This window comes from Amphiprion ocellaris, chromosome 2 (assembly GCF_022539595.1).
Source record: "Amphiprion ocellaris isolate individual 3 ecotype Okinawa chromosome 2, ASM2253959v1, whole genome shotgun sequence".
Lineage (NCBI taxonomy): Eukaryota > Metazoa > Chordata > Actinopteri > Pomacentridae > Amphiprion > Amphiprion ocellaris.
This window is the reverse complement of record NC_072767.1, coordinates 20,657,028-20,674,497: the sequence shown is the minus strand read 5'-3', so window position 1 is coordinate 20,674,497 and position 17,470 is coordinate 20,657,028. Positions and strand designations below refer to the sequence as shown.

The window sequence follows — 17,470 nt, the reverse complement described above, 5'->3', positions numbered from 1 at the left end:
ACTGTAATGACAGGAATACTGAAAACACAGTGAGATTCACACCTATTAGCAATCTGAAGCTACAAACCAACAAAGATTTAGTTTGTTAGTTTCTCCATGTTTTGTAACATTCCACATCTAGCTCACAAAGGGTGTAGCCATGTATTTTGATACACATCCAGTATGTCCCTGTGGACCAGCAGCTTCCTGTCTTGATTTAAGCTTCTCATGCAAAGCAGGATTTTTACAAATACATGAGTCTGTTGCAGCTGTGTACATTCTACTGTTCTCATAACTATAATTGGTGCCATAGCTGTTTCTAATTAGAGCACAAACACTCCAATTAATCTGTATAGTGTGGGACACGATTGGTCACCACATGTCACTTCCTTCTCTCTAGGTGCTCGTCACTCCTGCAAAGCTAGAAAATGCCACCTTTTTAAAAATCCCTATACTGAGAATGCGCTGTTGTACTGAATAATTAAAGACTGAGGAAATCTGGCAACTTGTTGAACACAACAGCGCGAAAAGACCTCAGATGTGCTTCATGTCTTCAACCTCTGGCATGTCAGCTTTAAGCCAATTAGAAGCTATTTTTCAGCACGCCCAGAGATACTTTGACAGTGGCAGTGGAACAGTTAGATAAGCATACATAAGTCACAGTTTGCTCAAAGGACAAATACTGCAAACTTATCTTTTCCGTCACAATAATTATGGGGATCGCCACTCCTACTTATTGTAGCATGTGTGTGTTGATAACTCGCTTGTTGGCAACAAGACAACAACTGCAATACTTACTGCCTCTAGGTCTCTAACGTCTCTGTCTTTCCTCTGTATTTCACTTCCTTCTGCTTAGGAAAGCCTCTGACTTCCTGAGAACTACATAGCGACTGTGTGTTCAACTGTGCTCCAGGCACTCACCATAAAAACACCTGTTGTGCTCATATGAAACTGGAGTCAGCAGCAGCAGAAGTGCAAACAGTCCGGTTATCTGAGGCAGGTTTATTTTTCCCTTAATTTTGAATAAACCTAAAAAGCCCACTGTTTCAGGCCTGGAAAAAAATTTCCTTCCAGACGTGAATCCGTGACCACACCACCAAGTCAACCTACTTTTCCAAATGCAAACAGACAGTCCATTATTAACTTGGAAAGTATGGTTCACCTCTATCTTTATTAACTATACAGACGATTCTACAGCAGTGAATGATTTTATTGTCCTGATTGACTTGGAATTAAACTGAACCAGCTGCAGACTTTATATGTATATACTGAATTTAGAAACCATTATATTTATAAATACTGGTTTACTACTGTTTGTCTTATAGTTGTGCATCGTCTACTAGTTCTCTTTCTTGACTCATGATCTGTACACAACAGCTTCCAACACATCAGGCATTTGCTTTGGTCAGTAACCTACTTCCTGGATGTAATCAAGCCTGTGGTCAGAACAAACTATCACATTTGTAACTAATAAAAAGATATGATGTCACACAATGAAAACAATAAATCACTGTCTGTTAGACCAACCAGAGTGCATTTGTGTCGGTGTGTGAAGTGTCATGTGTCAGTGTTGGTCGTTGGAATGAGAGAAAATCGAGCTGACAATCTAATGACTGGCTTGTCTGTAGGTGTGAATCCTTATTAAGTCTCACACCTCTGATTATACATTCTTGGTATTATTAGACATATCATACCGCAGGAGTTTTGTTAGACATCATGTAACCAAACTACTGGTCTGTCACATACAACCACAGTTTGTAGTTGTATGTGAATATTGTGGTAGTCAACATACATATGCATGAGTACTTACCAGTTAGATGACACCGTAGAGCCACAAAATCTGAATAAGAAAGAGGTTGGGGTCAATGGATGGGTCAAAACAACATTGAACTTTCATTTCCATTTTCATACAAATAATCACTGTTACTTTTAACCATGAACTTTCCTTTGTCTTTCTTACTGTAGCAATGACAGTGAAGGTCTTGTATTTTAACCAAAAGCCTGATCTTTCCTGATAAAACACAAGGTTTTGTGTTCTAATCGAAAATGCTATATTCTGCTAAGTCGGTTACATTGCAGAAGTTGGGACAAGCAGCCCATATAGTCATTGGGGTAGGAAGACTTGCTGAGTCAGATTTAATGACTGACCCATCACAACACACGGTTAACCATTTATTTTACAACTAGGCTTGATTTTCCAGAAATCCATCCATCCAGTTTATACACTGCAGAGCAAGCTAAAAGTAGAGGTGACTCCATAAAAGTTATATTTCCATCAAAGACCTAACATATTGACACAGACAATGACATTCACAGCCACATTCTGTGAGAGGAAACTAGAGCATCTGGATAAATCCAGACAGCCATGAAGAATAGATGAAATCTCCACAAAGGACGCTCCTGTCTAGCAGATTTTGACTCAGTAACTTCTTGCTGGATGGCAGCTGTGCGAACCACAAAGACGCTATGGAGCCCAGATAGGAATTACAACCAGACTGAGGCCGTGTCCAGGTTGGAACAGTTATCTTAAGCTTACGGTAAGTCTTTGGGGGATTTAATGCAGCATAATGTCCTTACAAGTATAGCAGTACAGGTTTACGTGTATGTCTTCCAGCGTGAGATAGAGCCTGCAGTCACCATCAAACTCTATGACGTAGAAAGGATGCGTCACTGTGTGCTTGCATAAATTTGCAGTTACGAAGGAGAGGAGATTAATTTGCAAATGGATTTCCTCGATCTGCATCATGATGGAGGCCCATCACCTCACTTCTACAGCTCACTGATCTTTATTGAGATGGATTTGGCTCATTATGTTCAGCAGCCTGGGACTCCTCCGTCACTGAGAGCTGCAGTGAGTGTTGGAGGCATCTGGTTTCACATCCACAGCCTCCTCTGAGGAGCAGCCAGATGTAGTAAAGAAGACGGAAAACAAAAGTTTTTTTCTGCTGTCAGATTTATCTTTTGTTAGGATGTCATCATCAGCTAAAATTAAGTGAGCAAATGAGTTATTTGCTTTCTTTCCACAAATGCAAAGTAAACAGAAAACTGCCATCGACCGTCTTTGATTTTAACGTTCTGGGGACATGACTCACAATGCCGGACTCAACTTAGAAACTTGATGAAAACTATTGCAAAAACACTTTTACATGGAAGCTATTTTTAACATTTCAGTCACACACTTTGACTTGAAATTGCTCATAAAGTGAACATATTGGATTTGGGAAACACTAACTTGCTGCCAAAGCTAATCACTTAGGAGGTTTTTCCTGTAAATCGTTTTCTCTAAAGCATCTTTGTTTGCCCTTGTTTCCTGCCACAGGAAATATCTGCCATTCTTTTGAGACACATTGTTAAAGTGGTAGAGAAGTATGAGATTCACAGCCTGTGATACAATATCTAAAATTAGGTCAAGTTGTAAGGTTCAGCGATCAGACATGGATGTGAGACAGAGTGGAAACACTGCAGCAGCAACCGCACCTACAGTGTGCATTCAGAGTGAAGAGATGATATCATCCCCTCCGATGACATCACCCCAACCTGTGTGCAAGAATGACGTCATCCTCTTGGTATCTAATCCTCACATGGAAAGGTTAAAAATAAAACAATTCAATGATTAAAATGACACATAAATGATGTCAGGGCTTGACACCAGCAGGGTTTTTCTGAGTTAAATGTGATGGTCGTTCATTATTACACCACTGAAGCAGGAAATTCCTTCAACCTTGATCTCTATTAGTCCTCTGCAGTGCACATTTTGCACCATAATGATCCAATCTGGTGTCTGTTTTGATATTCAACCTTTGAGGTGGCTGTACTTTGCTGCGAGGACCACATGTTTGATGTTCAGTTGCAAAGGAAGACTGGAGCCAGAACAGGAAGGAGATGATGGCTACAGCATGCATCTGATTACCATGATGGTAATAATCTCCTGAGAACATTTTTTAGGTTTCAGGTAGATGTCTGGCTTTAAATATTATAATCTGCTCTGAGAATGTTTCTTTTTTAAACTGTTTCATAAATTTTAGATTTTATCCTTTCTAAGTATCTTTCAAAGAATGGCACCTAAAATCATAATCAGCGCACAATTTACTAGCATTCTTTGTAGGAAAAAAAAATTGTGGACCAATGTAGATATTACGCTTTATTTTCTTTTTTTTCATTTTACAGTTTCTACAGCTTTTTATTTCTCATGTTCTGCTATATAAATATTCTCTATCTATCTATCTATCTATCTATCTATCTATCTATCTATCTATCTATCTATCTATCTATCTATCTATCTATCTATCTATCTATCTATCTATCTATCTATCTATCTATCTATCTATCTAGTGAGCAATAAAACCTCATATTTAATGAAAGGTTCATATTTGTATATGAAATTGACTTATTGTTTCAGCCCACTGTATATGTACATGTACATTTGAATTTATGACAAAGGAATGCACAATATTATGTAACCTTTAATGTAAAACATTACAATCATGTAAAATTAACTATTTAAACAGTGTTTCGTCCTGTACAAACTGCAGCACATCCCTCTAAAAAGTGGAGAGTAGAAGCATAAAGTAACATACATTTTCAAAGGATTGAATACCTCAATTTTGTAGTTAAGTGAAGAACTTGATTAAATGTATTTAGTTACTTTTTTTCACTTTGCAAGACATCAGTTCAGGGTCCTTATAATAATGCTGTGCCATCCTTGGTGAGGGGGATGATTTGACAGCAGAGCTACAGTATCCTCACCACAGCTGAGTCAAGCGCTTTACACTTTATCCACATTATGAGCTGACTCTCCAACAAACAGCCCTCTGTGCCCCGCAGTGTAAAAATGTCTCCCCGCCTCCGACAGGGAAGCCACTCATGAATAATTCAACACATGCACATGGAGCAAAAAACATCCTCAGGGGGGATTACATACCAACAGGATGATGTCATGCTTGCAGACTGGTTAGATGATGTCACCGGTGGGGAATGATTTCATCTCTTCATTGTAAATGCATTCGTGATTCTGCTGCCATGTGATTCCTTCACCAGCACCCTTGTTCACAGGTCAGATTAAATGTGCTTGATCACTGAAGGATGCATTGTAACTGGATTTTATATAATAAACTGTAAATCTTGTGCGTTTCTGTCTTTAATGCTTTTCTGTGAAAGAAAGGAAATAAAGCAGGATATAAGGAAAGATGGGTTATTGTTAGAGGGCACGTTGTACAGGAATTACCTCATTAGCTATGGGCACTGGTTTCACGAATTCTCTCAAGTGGGCACTTTAGAGGATTCTGTAAAGTTGGGGGATTTTGAGAGACAGTAGTATGAGTTGATCCACACTATCATTTAGTAACACAGGATTTTTATTTTAAATTTTTACAACCATCCAAGATCATTTCAGACATGACCAATATTATACACCAGTTCTTACCAGTGTTGTAGCTCTCCTGATGACAGGTAAAATTAATCTGTATGTGAAATTTGAGGAGTGCTTCCTAAAGACCTTAGTATGCTGTAAAAACTTGACTGCAGTTGTCAATAACGGTGTTAGAAGCCATCTCACTATGATTTACCACCTATAGATAACAAAGCCAATACAATACCTAATGGGATAAACCACAACAAACTGCTCCAACTGAAACTCATTCATTCACCAGGGAGGAGTCAGCACCCACTACCAATGTGTCCACTGTGGGTCATGTTCCTGGAGCTCATGTTCCTCAGGGAGGACTGCATCAAAGAAGCCAATGAGAGGAAAAGTATGTAGAGTAGGTGGACCAACTGGGTACTCGTATGTATTATTAAATGTCAGTTAATTCCACTTTGACTGATAAATTAGCTCAAACTCATCTCATGACCTCTAGGAGTAAAACTAGCTGAGTTAAATTAACTAAATGTGAGAGAACAAAGTTCATCTCTCCAACAATGCATCCTGGAAAGTCTTCTTCTGTGCCACTTTTGTTTCTTATAAACTCAATTTAATGACTTGAGTAAACTCTCAGCTGCTCATTCATTCAACTCATCATTTCAGGTTGAGTTTATTAGAAACAATCACTTGATTTAGCTGCGTTTCATTATGGTGTTTTACAGGGCCTACAAGGAAATGTAAAAGGGAGTTAATCTTATTTAAGCTTACAGTTGATTAACATGCTATGTTATTGTCCCACTGTAGGTATTTTCAATCCATGTTTACTGAAATACTCTACTCTTCAAAAGTTTGCGGTCACTTAGAAATGTCCTTATTTTTGAAAGAAAAGCAATTTGTTTCAATGAAGATAACATTAAATTAACCAGAAATCCAGTCTAGACATTGTTAATGTGGTAAATGACTATTCTAGCTTGAAACGGCTGATTTTTAATGGAATATCTCCACAGGGGTACAGAGGAACATTTCCAGCAACCATCACTCCTGTGTTCTAATGCTACATTGTGTTAGCTAATGGTGTTGAAAGGCTAATTGATGATTAGAAAACCCTTGTGTCTGAATTTCTTAGTGTGCTTCCCACTATTAGAATACCGGTATTTATACTATTGAGCTCTGTGTTTTTGTGTTTGCGGAAGGTCCTTGGACTGGACATCCTTATTTCCTTTGGCATTACGCCCAGAGCCACCCTATGAATATCCTTATTACTGAGAAATGCAGTCACACACTCAGAAACCTACTGAGTACAAGAAGTCATAAAAGTTTGTTAAACAGATGCCTCTGTCTGTTCACAGGTTTCTTGTGTCATCTTTCATGTTTTTTCTTTGGTTTATTTCTTTAAAAGGACATAATGGCTGAGTGTGAGCTTCAGTTTGAGCATACACGCTTGTTTATATCATAAATTATCCTCGTCAACATCAGCAGTGGTTTGCACTGACAAAATATGAGTCTGATGACATTTCCAGAGCAAAGCTGTATCACATGTCTCCTTGCTGACTGTGGCATTGAAGTACAAGCTGACACTGCTTTTATTATGAGTTCTGGTTAATGCAGCCAATATCTGTAATGTAAAACAGACCAATAGTTTGGAGTCATCAGCCAGAAAACAATAATATCTGTTGATGATAGCCACTTTGGAACTGAGGTTATGCAAACCAAGAACGGTTTCAAGACGAATGAACAAGAAGAAAGCAGTTACGTGACGAAAGCACAGACTGGGCTTGGAGCTACTCACTGCTCATGGGACTGTATTTTCTTGCTTTAGGTCATTTTTGGTAATTTCTGGGTGTGTTTTTCAGATTCTCTGTTTGCTTTTGCTCTGAGAATTGAAAATACATCTTCGTGCCAGCATCCAGTGGTCTCTTTTTCTCAAGGGGGTGTTAGCAAACCATGAAACCTTAAGTCCACTGTTTGTTCTCACATTACCATATAAAATGTGGATTTAATAGGTCTGAATTTTCTTCTTCTGTTTTCATGAAGGAAAGTACCCTCAGCCATAGATGAGAACTATTCAAGGACCTGCTGAGGCTGGGAAAAATACAGTTGGCAATGATGTATGTTCGGTTAATATTTTGGTTTTAAATATTAGATTTGAAAACCCAACCAATAAAGCTTGACCCACTGGAGAGAATGTGTAAAAATACCTCTTCCTCACCTCCTCCCTTGTTTCCACTGCCCTATTTCACTGTCATGTTCATGTCCGTTATACTGGAAAAACTTTTCAGTCTGGAGCACATCTAGGCAGTTCAAGAAATACAGTGAAATTTTGCATATTTTCATGAGGCAAAATTGTGTTTTTTTCCACCGCTCAGTAGCTGTTTATTAAATTAGCCGAACAGTTCTTCTATTATAGAGCCGGAGGAGATGCAGCACCTGCCAGACATCAAATCCTGCGAGACGAGAGACAGACGGAGAAAATGTAGCAGAGGCAGAGGGAAAGTGTGAGAGTGAGTCAGGTGACCCAACCCAGCAGGTTGTGGTAGAATGTGCGCAATCCACCATATGGCAAAGCAGCATTTAAACCAGATGCCAACATATGTGACTGAGTTTAGAAATGTTTATTTTATGGAATTACAAGTGACAAACCCTCCAACAGTCTGCCCTCTGGTCCCTACACAATGCTCTTTGAGAATAAAGTAGCAAGCTCTGGCGATAAATAATACACAAGCTTTGCAACAATGCTATGAAATTATTTTTAAAAATTCAAAATTATCAGACAAAATGCCCAACTTTGACTGGTTCCTGTGTCTGTGGAATATTTTTGAGGTTTACTCTGTTTGGCATGGTCACTATTTTCTTTCATTTCATTTACTACAAGGTGCTTTAGTTTATTAAAAAACACAGCCAAAAGATTGAATCATCTTGAACATAAACATTACTCGGAGCTCTGCTTTATTATATTCCTTCTGAGGGCCTCCGCCTGTGTCTCCGTGAAACAGATTTACCTCTGTGCTCCAATGAGATCATGTGTGCACTTATGTCACACTTAACCCACCCAATATACTGCATGTAGTGTGTATGTGAGAGAGAAAGCAAGAAACAGTGTGAGTGTGCAGCAGCCCTCAGGAATTAACGAGACAGCCGCAGCTAATACACTTAATGGCTCTTATTAGTGACCCATCAGCTGGCACAATCAGCGGCCTGCAAAACATGAAGAGCCGTGTTGTTGGGAATTGCGGGTGCATGATGTGAAAAACGCTCATTATTACCAGATGTGAGGGAATAACATCTGGCTGTAACACCAGCAAGGCTGCAAGATGAAGCCGTGTGGGGTGGATGAGCTGGGACCAAAGCAAAGGGCCTGGCTGTGGTGAGATGAGCACATGTTAGTCATCTCGCGGTTGTTCTTTTCTTTTTCTTTTTCTACCTCTCTCATCCTCTCTCTCTCTGTTATACACACACTGATATGAACATGCATCAGCACACAGTCTACAGCAGTTCACACGATGATGTGTTGACATGACAGCGCCGAATTGACTCTCATCTTGTTCACGACCGCATCATCAAAGCCTGACAGAGTCACTCATAAAGGCACAATCCCAGCCTCTCTCTGGGGTACACACACACACACACACACACACACACACACACACACACACACACACACACACACACACACACACGCACACACACACACACACACACACACACATGCACACATGCACAGAAACGGCGATACATTCAACCATTCTGTCACTTCTCCCACACCAAGTAGATTATGTGCTCAGACGCTCGCAAAGCTCCCTTCTCACTTTCTCCCTTGAGATTATAAAGGACTACCTCTCTTCTTTCCATCTTCTCAGGCAGAATATGGAAAGAATTATGGGGAAATGCTGAAAGAGAGAAAGTGCTGAAGAGTCCCATTACCAAGCTCGTGCGTCATCAGGTTTTATTATCTCAGACCCAGTGAGCTGCCTCCTCCCAGCCAGCACAATAAAGTTACAGCAAGGGAGTCAAGAACAGGACTGAGATCTGATAACAGATCGAGATTGTGTTTGTGCTTCTGTCACCTTGATATAAGCTTATGACTGCTTTAAAAACAGATTAGGGTTTTAGAAGACATACTGAGTAACTGAGAATTGCTCAGTATGTCTTCTAAAACTGCTTTCTGCAATGTGGATTTTAGATCTGTAAAAACAATCCATCCATTACCTATACACCGCTTTATCCTCATTAGGGTTGTGTGACTCAGGGCGAATGCAGGAGACACTCTGGACAAGTCACCAGTCTGGCGAAGGGCTACATATAGACACAAACAAGCACACTCACGTTCACATCTATGCACAATTTAGGATTACTAATAAACCTCAGCATGTCTTTGGACTGTGGGTGGAAGCTAGAGTAAACACACACAGGGAGAACATGCAAACTCCACGCAGAAAGTCTCAGGCACAGGCCAGGAAACAAACTGGGGGTCTTCTAGCTGCGAGGCGATGGTGCTAGCCACTGAGTCACTGTGCAGCCCCTCTGCAAAATCCCAAGTTTCCATCATTATTCTGTCTCGTTTAGCAGTGATTTAAAGCCAATTTGCTGCAATTACAGTGTTAATGAAATTTCACAACTGTATTTTGAAATATCAGGTTTGTAATTAATAAATGTTGCACTGAATGAAACTGAAAAAAAGGATATTAACATGCACTGTGTATCCAGAAAGCTTATACAAACATATAAGGAAAAAAGCATAGGTCATTTTTAACTGTGTTCCTCTCTCATGTTTGCTTTGGCACATTAAACTTGCCAAAAGAAATACAATCTGCTATTAAATAAGAAAGGACTGCAGTACTTGGAAATGGTATCTGCAATTTGTGAGTGACAATTTTTGTAAAACAGTTTGTGCAGATGAAAATTCTGGATAGTGGTATCACATTATAGAGAGTAAAATCCATCAAAGTAAAAGGTTGCTTGCTGTAGCTCCACTTTTTCCTGTAAACTCAAGCAAGTCAGACAAAAGCTATAGATAGTAGCAGTACCATTAGCTCAGCAATGGTTCAAAAAAAGCAAGAAAAAGGGCAGGTCAGTCCTACCTAACCCTTTTGCATACAGAGATCTAGGGCCTCTACCACAAAACAAGTTCAACAAATTAGATTATCCAGCGTCAAACCGCATTCACACTGCGTGGTCACACTGAGCTGTTTATCGACGTCAAAGTCAACCCACGACTCTAGTAAGGAGCGTGTTCATATTGAAGTGAGGCTACTGGCACCAGGCAACTAAATGCAAACATAGACAGATCTAGAGCCACATCTTTCACAAAAGAGCAAATTATAATCTTAAACCAATGTGAGGAGTTGAAAAGCATCATAAAGTCTAAAAGCAACACAGCTGCTGGAGCCAAAGCAGGAAGGAAAGCTGGCAGAAAACAATGCAAACTGTGTGAATTTGCAAAGTTAACAGGCTTATCAATATTACTGCCCTATCCCTGCGGTGTGAGTAAATGTGATAAATTAAATTAATATACTGCAGATGTATTCTAATTGTTTTATAGGACAATTTCTGCCTTATTCTTTCAGCTGTGGTCCTGGTGGTGCTAAGCAGTTTTGGGAGCAAGAAAAGATCCGATATTAAAACATCATAAGTAAGATCTTTTTTATTACTATCATATCTGGCCTCAAGAAAGCCAAAGGGTTTCAATGGTCTCTTAAAACTCTTCCACAACATCCTCTCTGAACGGTGATTCCATTTTCTTAAGAGAACTGATTGATCAGTAGACAGTGTTTTTATATGCAGGTTAGGAGCTCAGTTACTTTGCAAACGTCTTCTACTGGGCTTTGATGATGGCAGGTACAATCAAGACAACAACAAATTCTGATGCTGGTTGTAAATGCTTGATACCGATACAGATCATGAGCTAATAAAGCTGTTGTTTGTTGGTCTAATGATCAAACATATGTAGCTTTACAAACTGATTGAGCTCATATGTTTTTCTTCATTCATTGCTCTGCCTTTTTTCTCTCCCATACACTAACTGTGTTGTCATTTCAGAGCTGACCACTCCCACCTGCTCTGTTTTTCTACCAGTTAATCACATGATCGTCTCCATGTCCATTCCCACCCACTTCAACTCTCCTCATCAGACCCACTGTATATATCCCACATGTAGGTCTTGTGATCCACGCTTTGCCAGATCCTCTTTGTGTGTTTAGCTCTAATGCTCCAGCCTGTTTTCACTACTCTGAACTTATGTGTGTTTGGTGGACCTCGAGCTCTGCCCTGGCCTTCTGGTTTAGATTGCCTGGGTTGTACCTTCATTTTTTGTGATCTAAAGTAAAGTACAGTCATGGAACTGCCATGATTTAGAGTCAGGTCTGAGTATTTGTGAACAACTACTCTCTCACTTGTCAGGAATTAGAGGTAAAGCTTGTCATTAAAATCTTGAGCAATGCTCGTGTTCAAAAAATAAATCCTCCTCACACCAGGGCTGGTACTTGAACATACATGCTACATTTTAAACATGGGGAAAACAAGTAAATATTCACCTCGTACACTGTGTGAGACACATCAAGGAGCTGGTCATTTGCAACACATGGTTGACAGGAAAGTCTTAGCTCTCTGACTGAGCTAAGCTGCTACAAACACATACTCATAAGTCAACCAAAATCCAATGCCAAACTTTTGGCAAGTAAAGCTACATGATCATATCAACAAAGTCACTGTTATAAATGAACAGACAAATGCTGATTGTGAAGCTTTAATGAACAACCACATACCGATTCACTTACACAGCAAGCTAAACTGCAATACTGGTCCTTAGTTAATGTGATGGTACAGTTGTTATAGAATCAAGCTCAATTCAAGATTCTAATTTACTGGTTAATGATACTCTTTAGACCACGAAACAGCAGCTTTAAATGGGATAAAATGCAGGGTGGACTGTCCACAAGTGAACAGACAACAACAAACATAGTCTCATAGCCTGTGCCAGTGCAGCCATAAAACTTTCAGTATCTGAGTAAAACATAGTTTTAAGCTCATTGCTGACAACTGGGGAAATCAAAGGACACAGAAATGCAGGAGTTGGGGTTTCATATGAGCACAGGAGCAACATGTGGGGCTTCCAAACAGTATCATTTACACAATGCCCCACAACCCTCCAGCCACCCGCTTGTGCCTGTTGGATGTTTCCATTCAGAACCTACTCACACTAGAACAGTATACATCCGTCAAACAGCAGGTAATAGAATCCAGTCTGTTTGAGTCATACTCCCTCACTTAATGTCTCTGAGAGGAGGAGAGAGCGTCAGTTCGGCACCTTGAACTACTCAAATTCTCTTATTTTTCTAAACAACAGCACTGAGGTTATAAAGCCTGCCGGCAAAGCGTCATTTAAGTAATATGATGCATAATTTCTTCCAACACTTTTCTGAATGAAATCTCTCCATCTGTTCCCTCGGCTGGGACCACAGAAAAATGTGTTATTTATTTTCCATTACAGAGTTTTCCAGGCAAAAAATTGGTAAACATTAAGGTGTTTATTTGCAGATAGCAGCCCCCGGTTGTGAAAAATAAAGCCAAAGTGGAAGTGCTATAAACTGCAGTACCTCTAATAGCCATTTGAGACTGACTCCAAAAGTGAGTCACAACCATAGACCCCCATGTTAAAATGTCCAAGTTTACAGCAGCAATCAACATATTTACAGCCTAGTATACAGTATATATAAAAAAGATCTCTATTTATAGCTGTCATGAATAGAGATCTGAACTTATGTGTGTTTGGTGGACCAGGGGTTAAATTAAATCAGTCTAAATTATATTTAAGTTATTCAAAGTTAAGGGCGTGACCAATTTGAGTCACAGGTGGTTGCTAGCACAGCACAGCCCATGGCTCAGAGGTGTTTGCATGGTGCAGCTCAGTTACCGTCGACTGCTTTGCTCAGTTTGGGATTGATAAGCACGTGAGATTAAGATGGCAAAAAAAATCACTGTTTCATACACAGTCTCTGCTTATTTGCAGCCTGAAGCCCAAATGACTTTGAGTTCAGTTTCAGTGCTTTGTTTATTTTCTGTCTAATGACACTTGACATAAGGCTCAGAGATAACAGTCCAACCTTGGTAACTGCCAGACCACATTAAAGAGGGTTTTAAAATATTTTTTAAAAGACTCAAAAGATTCTCTTTAATAAGTGCAACACACTAATAACAGAATGTTTATCTTAGGTTTCTGATATTCCAGTCAGGATTCCGTCTTGCTTTTTTTCCCAGCTTTCCAGCTCTCAATGTGGCATTGGCCTTTCCAGTGACCTTCTCAGATCCAGCAGTGAGTGAGAAGCATCGGAAAATGATGTATGTGTGTGTGTGTGTGTGTGTGTTTGTATATGTGTGTTTGTGCCAACATGTGTGCATTTCTGTGTTTTCAGGTTCTCTAATGACACTGACTACCACAAAACACATCACGTAACAAAAATCAGCATAAATCGAAAGGGAGAGTGAATTATGAGTGAATTAAGAGTGAGAGAAACAGGAACTGAGTGAGATTAGATATATTAGATACATGGAAGATAAGTAACAGAGTAAACAATGAAAAGGCCAGCGAAGACAGAAAATGTAAAACGTGTAATGAAAGCAACATTCGGAATGAATTTTCATTTCATTGGAGGTTCTTATTTTTCAGTAAATGCAAATTGGATGTCTTTCTTCCCAGAATATTTCCACTGTTATATAACTAAAAGCAGCGTTATTATTATTAGCAGAAACCACATTCTCACAGCAAAACAAGTGAGGTAAAGTATTTTGTTGACAGTCGCACAGGCCAGAACATTGGTAGTGATGTACTTAGCGGGTGGTGTGCATGAGCTGATGATTCACAAGTAGACGGGCAGAGAGATGAAATGAAGGTCATCATACTGTGCAACAAACACAACAAACCTCTCCTAAACTTCATGTCTGGCCTGTGGAGGCTCTTGTGCTTCATGATGGAATGCAATAAAAATTCTAAAAGTCTCTGTAATCCCTCAAAGTCTTAATCCAGGGCACTGCAGTATCACTTTGGGTGAAAGTCCCATCATTCCTAAGATATGATGCCTAAAGTGGAAACTGTTTGTCCATATGTGTGTCAGTCAAGAGCCTTGTGTGACCTTAAATAGCAGTCATCTGGTATGGAAAATGGACATCTGGTTGGAGTTATGCTGATACAAGCTTTTTTTCTTCCGTTCAAAACTACCATCCAACTGATTTTGCACCTACAGACAGGACTTTAAGGATTGCTCTTCATTACTTCCAAAATAAAGCATCCAAATTGCTGTTAAATTCTTGCATTTTTTAAAAACTAAGTTAACTGTTCAGTGATGTCATTGCAATTTTAAACGGCTCTGTATAAATGGAGGGCTGCACAGTGACTTGGTGGTTAGCACTGTCGCCTTGCAACTAGAAGATCCCCGGCCTTCCTGGGATCTTTCTGCATGGAATTTGCATGTTCTCCCTCTGTGTGTTTACTCCAGCTTCCTCCCACAGTCCAAAAACATGCTGAGGTTAATTGGTAACTCTAAATTGTCCATAGGTGTGAATGTGAATGTGATTGTTTGTCTCTATATGTAGTCCTGTGATAGACTGGTGACCTGTCCAGAGTGTCCGCTGCTTTCTCCCTAAGTCAGCTGGGATAGACTCCAGCCCCTCTGTGACCCTAATGAGGATTAAGTGGTGTAATGGTAATAGATAATGGATGGATCTTTAAATGGAGCAGACATTTCAAGAAAATTCAACTGGAAATGAGCTGACAAACTCTGAATTTTTCCTGTGTTCAAGACATGACTGCATACTTTTATATTTCCACAAAACTATTAGAAAAGAGGAATTTATCATGAAATATAAAGATAATTGTAGTAGTACTGTTTTATTTCCCTTTTTGTGGGCCTAGAAGTCACATATAAAGATGTTTATCTGCATGAGAAATACACTCTTTTCTTTGGGCTTTCTTTCAAAGAGTAAAACGAAAATATCTAAGCTGCTCACATCTTTACACTAAATATGAAGCTTCCACTTGCAGCCAGCTGACTCAGCGCTGCGTAAGCCTGAAATCAGCAGGAAACAGTGAGACTGACTCCATTCAACAATAACAAAATCAGAACCGCTTACTGGCAGTAGCTTTGTTTTTAACATACAGATGGACATTTAACATACATGCAAGCAAATATGAGTGTTTCCAAAGAATTATGGCTGCTGAAAGCACCAACAAGCAAGACAGCGAACAAGACGTAAGGATTCTCAATGGCAGCCACGGTCCTGCCTTAAGTGAGAACATGAAGGTCAACAAATTATTTACACCTTTAGCTTCTGTGCAAATTCAGCCCCTAAGCTGCAACTGAGCAAACAGCCCCTCATCACCATGGAGATGTCTCTGACCATAATGTCACCTTTAGCACTTAAAGTTTAAATAAACCAGTTGGTGCAATTGGCAGAGAAATGAGCTCAGTTCAATGACCACGGCTGTTAGCTCAACCACACATTAAACAACACAGGAGTCTCCCACTCTGAGCATCACTGGGCTGTGGATCGATTCAGGCGGAGCAGCTTTTGCCTGAGGCTCAAGTGAAAAAGCACCTGATCTGAGCTGGCTTTGCCTTTTAGTGACACTTCAGAGACTGCAGTCTGAACATGAGGCTTCTTAGCCATTAGCACTGTCCTCTGTTGAGATAATGTTCAGAACTGATAGGAAAAGCGTTTAATCAAAGAGTCATTCTAAAGCCACACTAGTGGCTGCAGCAGTATATTGGGGAAATGATGCTGTGTTGATTGTTGATACCTGAATATATCTGATATTAAGACTAATTTAGATCAAGGTTAGATGCTGACAAAGCATCAGTAGAAGCTCCATACTAGAGACTTTAAAGAAATAGTTTGACATTTTGCTTTTGAGAGAAATCACAACAACAATATTACATCTCTGTTAAAAGAAGACATTATGAAAAATCGGGTTATCTGCTGTCTTGATGGGAATATCTGTCTGATGAATGTGAGTCCAAATACACTTATTGGCATGGTTTGGTTGTATGACAGCAAAAAAATATCCCTTTCACAAAACGCACCACATTTTCACTAATAAACATTTTACAGGGACAATTGTCAGGAAAACTCCAGAAAATCATTGTGAATTATGGCAAAGAAAACTGCTCTGGAAATGACTCTTTATAAAATCTCAATTTGTCATTTTTACACATAATTTTGTAACAATTTCTGAGGAGCAAGATCAAACATGTTTAGTTGGGGGCTTTAGAAATGCTGAATTTTGAAGCGAGCATGTTCAGTTTTGTTTAGCACCTTTATGCTAAACCAGTCTAAACACATCTGGCCTGCAGCTGCTGAGCGATCAAAGATCTTCTCATTATAGTCTTGAGAAGAAAACACATGAGTAAAATTCTCTAAATGGCAGACTGTTTCTTTACATATGATTTTATGAGTTTCTAAGTTCAGACAGGTGCAAGGGAATGATGCGGAAAAAACTCTTTTTTTTCCCCTGAGCTTGTGTCCCTCTGACATTTAATTTCTGGCTACAGGAAGAGATATAGCAGTGTTATCATCTCTGTTTATTCCTCATTAAAAACTGAAGTCACTGAAACATGGAGGTGGAGGAACAGTGTAGAGAGAGAAAGCAGCAGAGGGATGACACATTGTTACAACAGAAAGTTTTTGATAATTAATTAACGGAAATGATGACAATTGCTGTTTTATCACAACAAAAGAAGTTCAGAGAGAGTAAAGGGAAACACAAGGTCGAGATTTCAGTGTTTGCAAGTTATTCCTCCCAACAACTAACCAACTAACCACAAGAACATTTCCACTGAGTCAGTATTAAAACAATAAGCAAACTGGTATCAGTTTGAATGTCAGTTATGGTGTAAGTGGGTGGGAGCATCTTGTGAAGAATCTCATTCATCCTGTCAGCTTTTGTTCCATATTATCTGTCTGTAATACTGAAAATTACTCACCATCTGCCCCATACCAGGAGACCTCCAGCAGTATAAGATGAAAAATGAAGTTTGCTGGCCGGCTGATTTCCTAAACACTCATAGCAGCAGGACGGGAAGTACCATTATGAAGTCCCAGAGATGGAGAGCTTTATGTGGAACAGCGTGTCTCTGGGCATGA

The 17,470-nt window shown here is 39.5% G+C and overlaps 1 protein-coding gene across 2 annotated transcripts in view; it reads right to left on the bottom strand.

The window, feature by feature from the left end:
* The window catches only part of lepr (leptin receptor), a 50,441-nt gene extending 33,029 nt beyond the window's left edge, over positions 1 to 17,412 (bottom strand). The window contains exons 1-2 of one of the 2 annotated variants that reach the window (XM_035957368.2): positions 17,311 to 17,412; positions 1,790 to 1,819 (exon numbers count right to left, since the gene is read on the bottom strand). The gene's annotated coding sequence lies outside the window, so the exon portion shown is untranslated. The remainder of the gene's footprint in view (positions 1 to 1,789; positions 1,820 to 17,310) is intronic. The other variant, XM_055004894.1, reaches the window with a different exon arrangement.
* Positions 17,413 to 17,470: the final 58 nt, after the last annotated feature.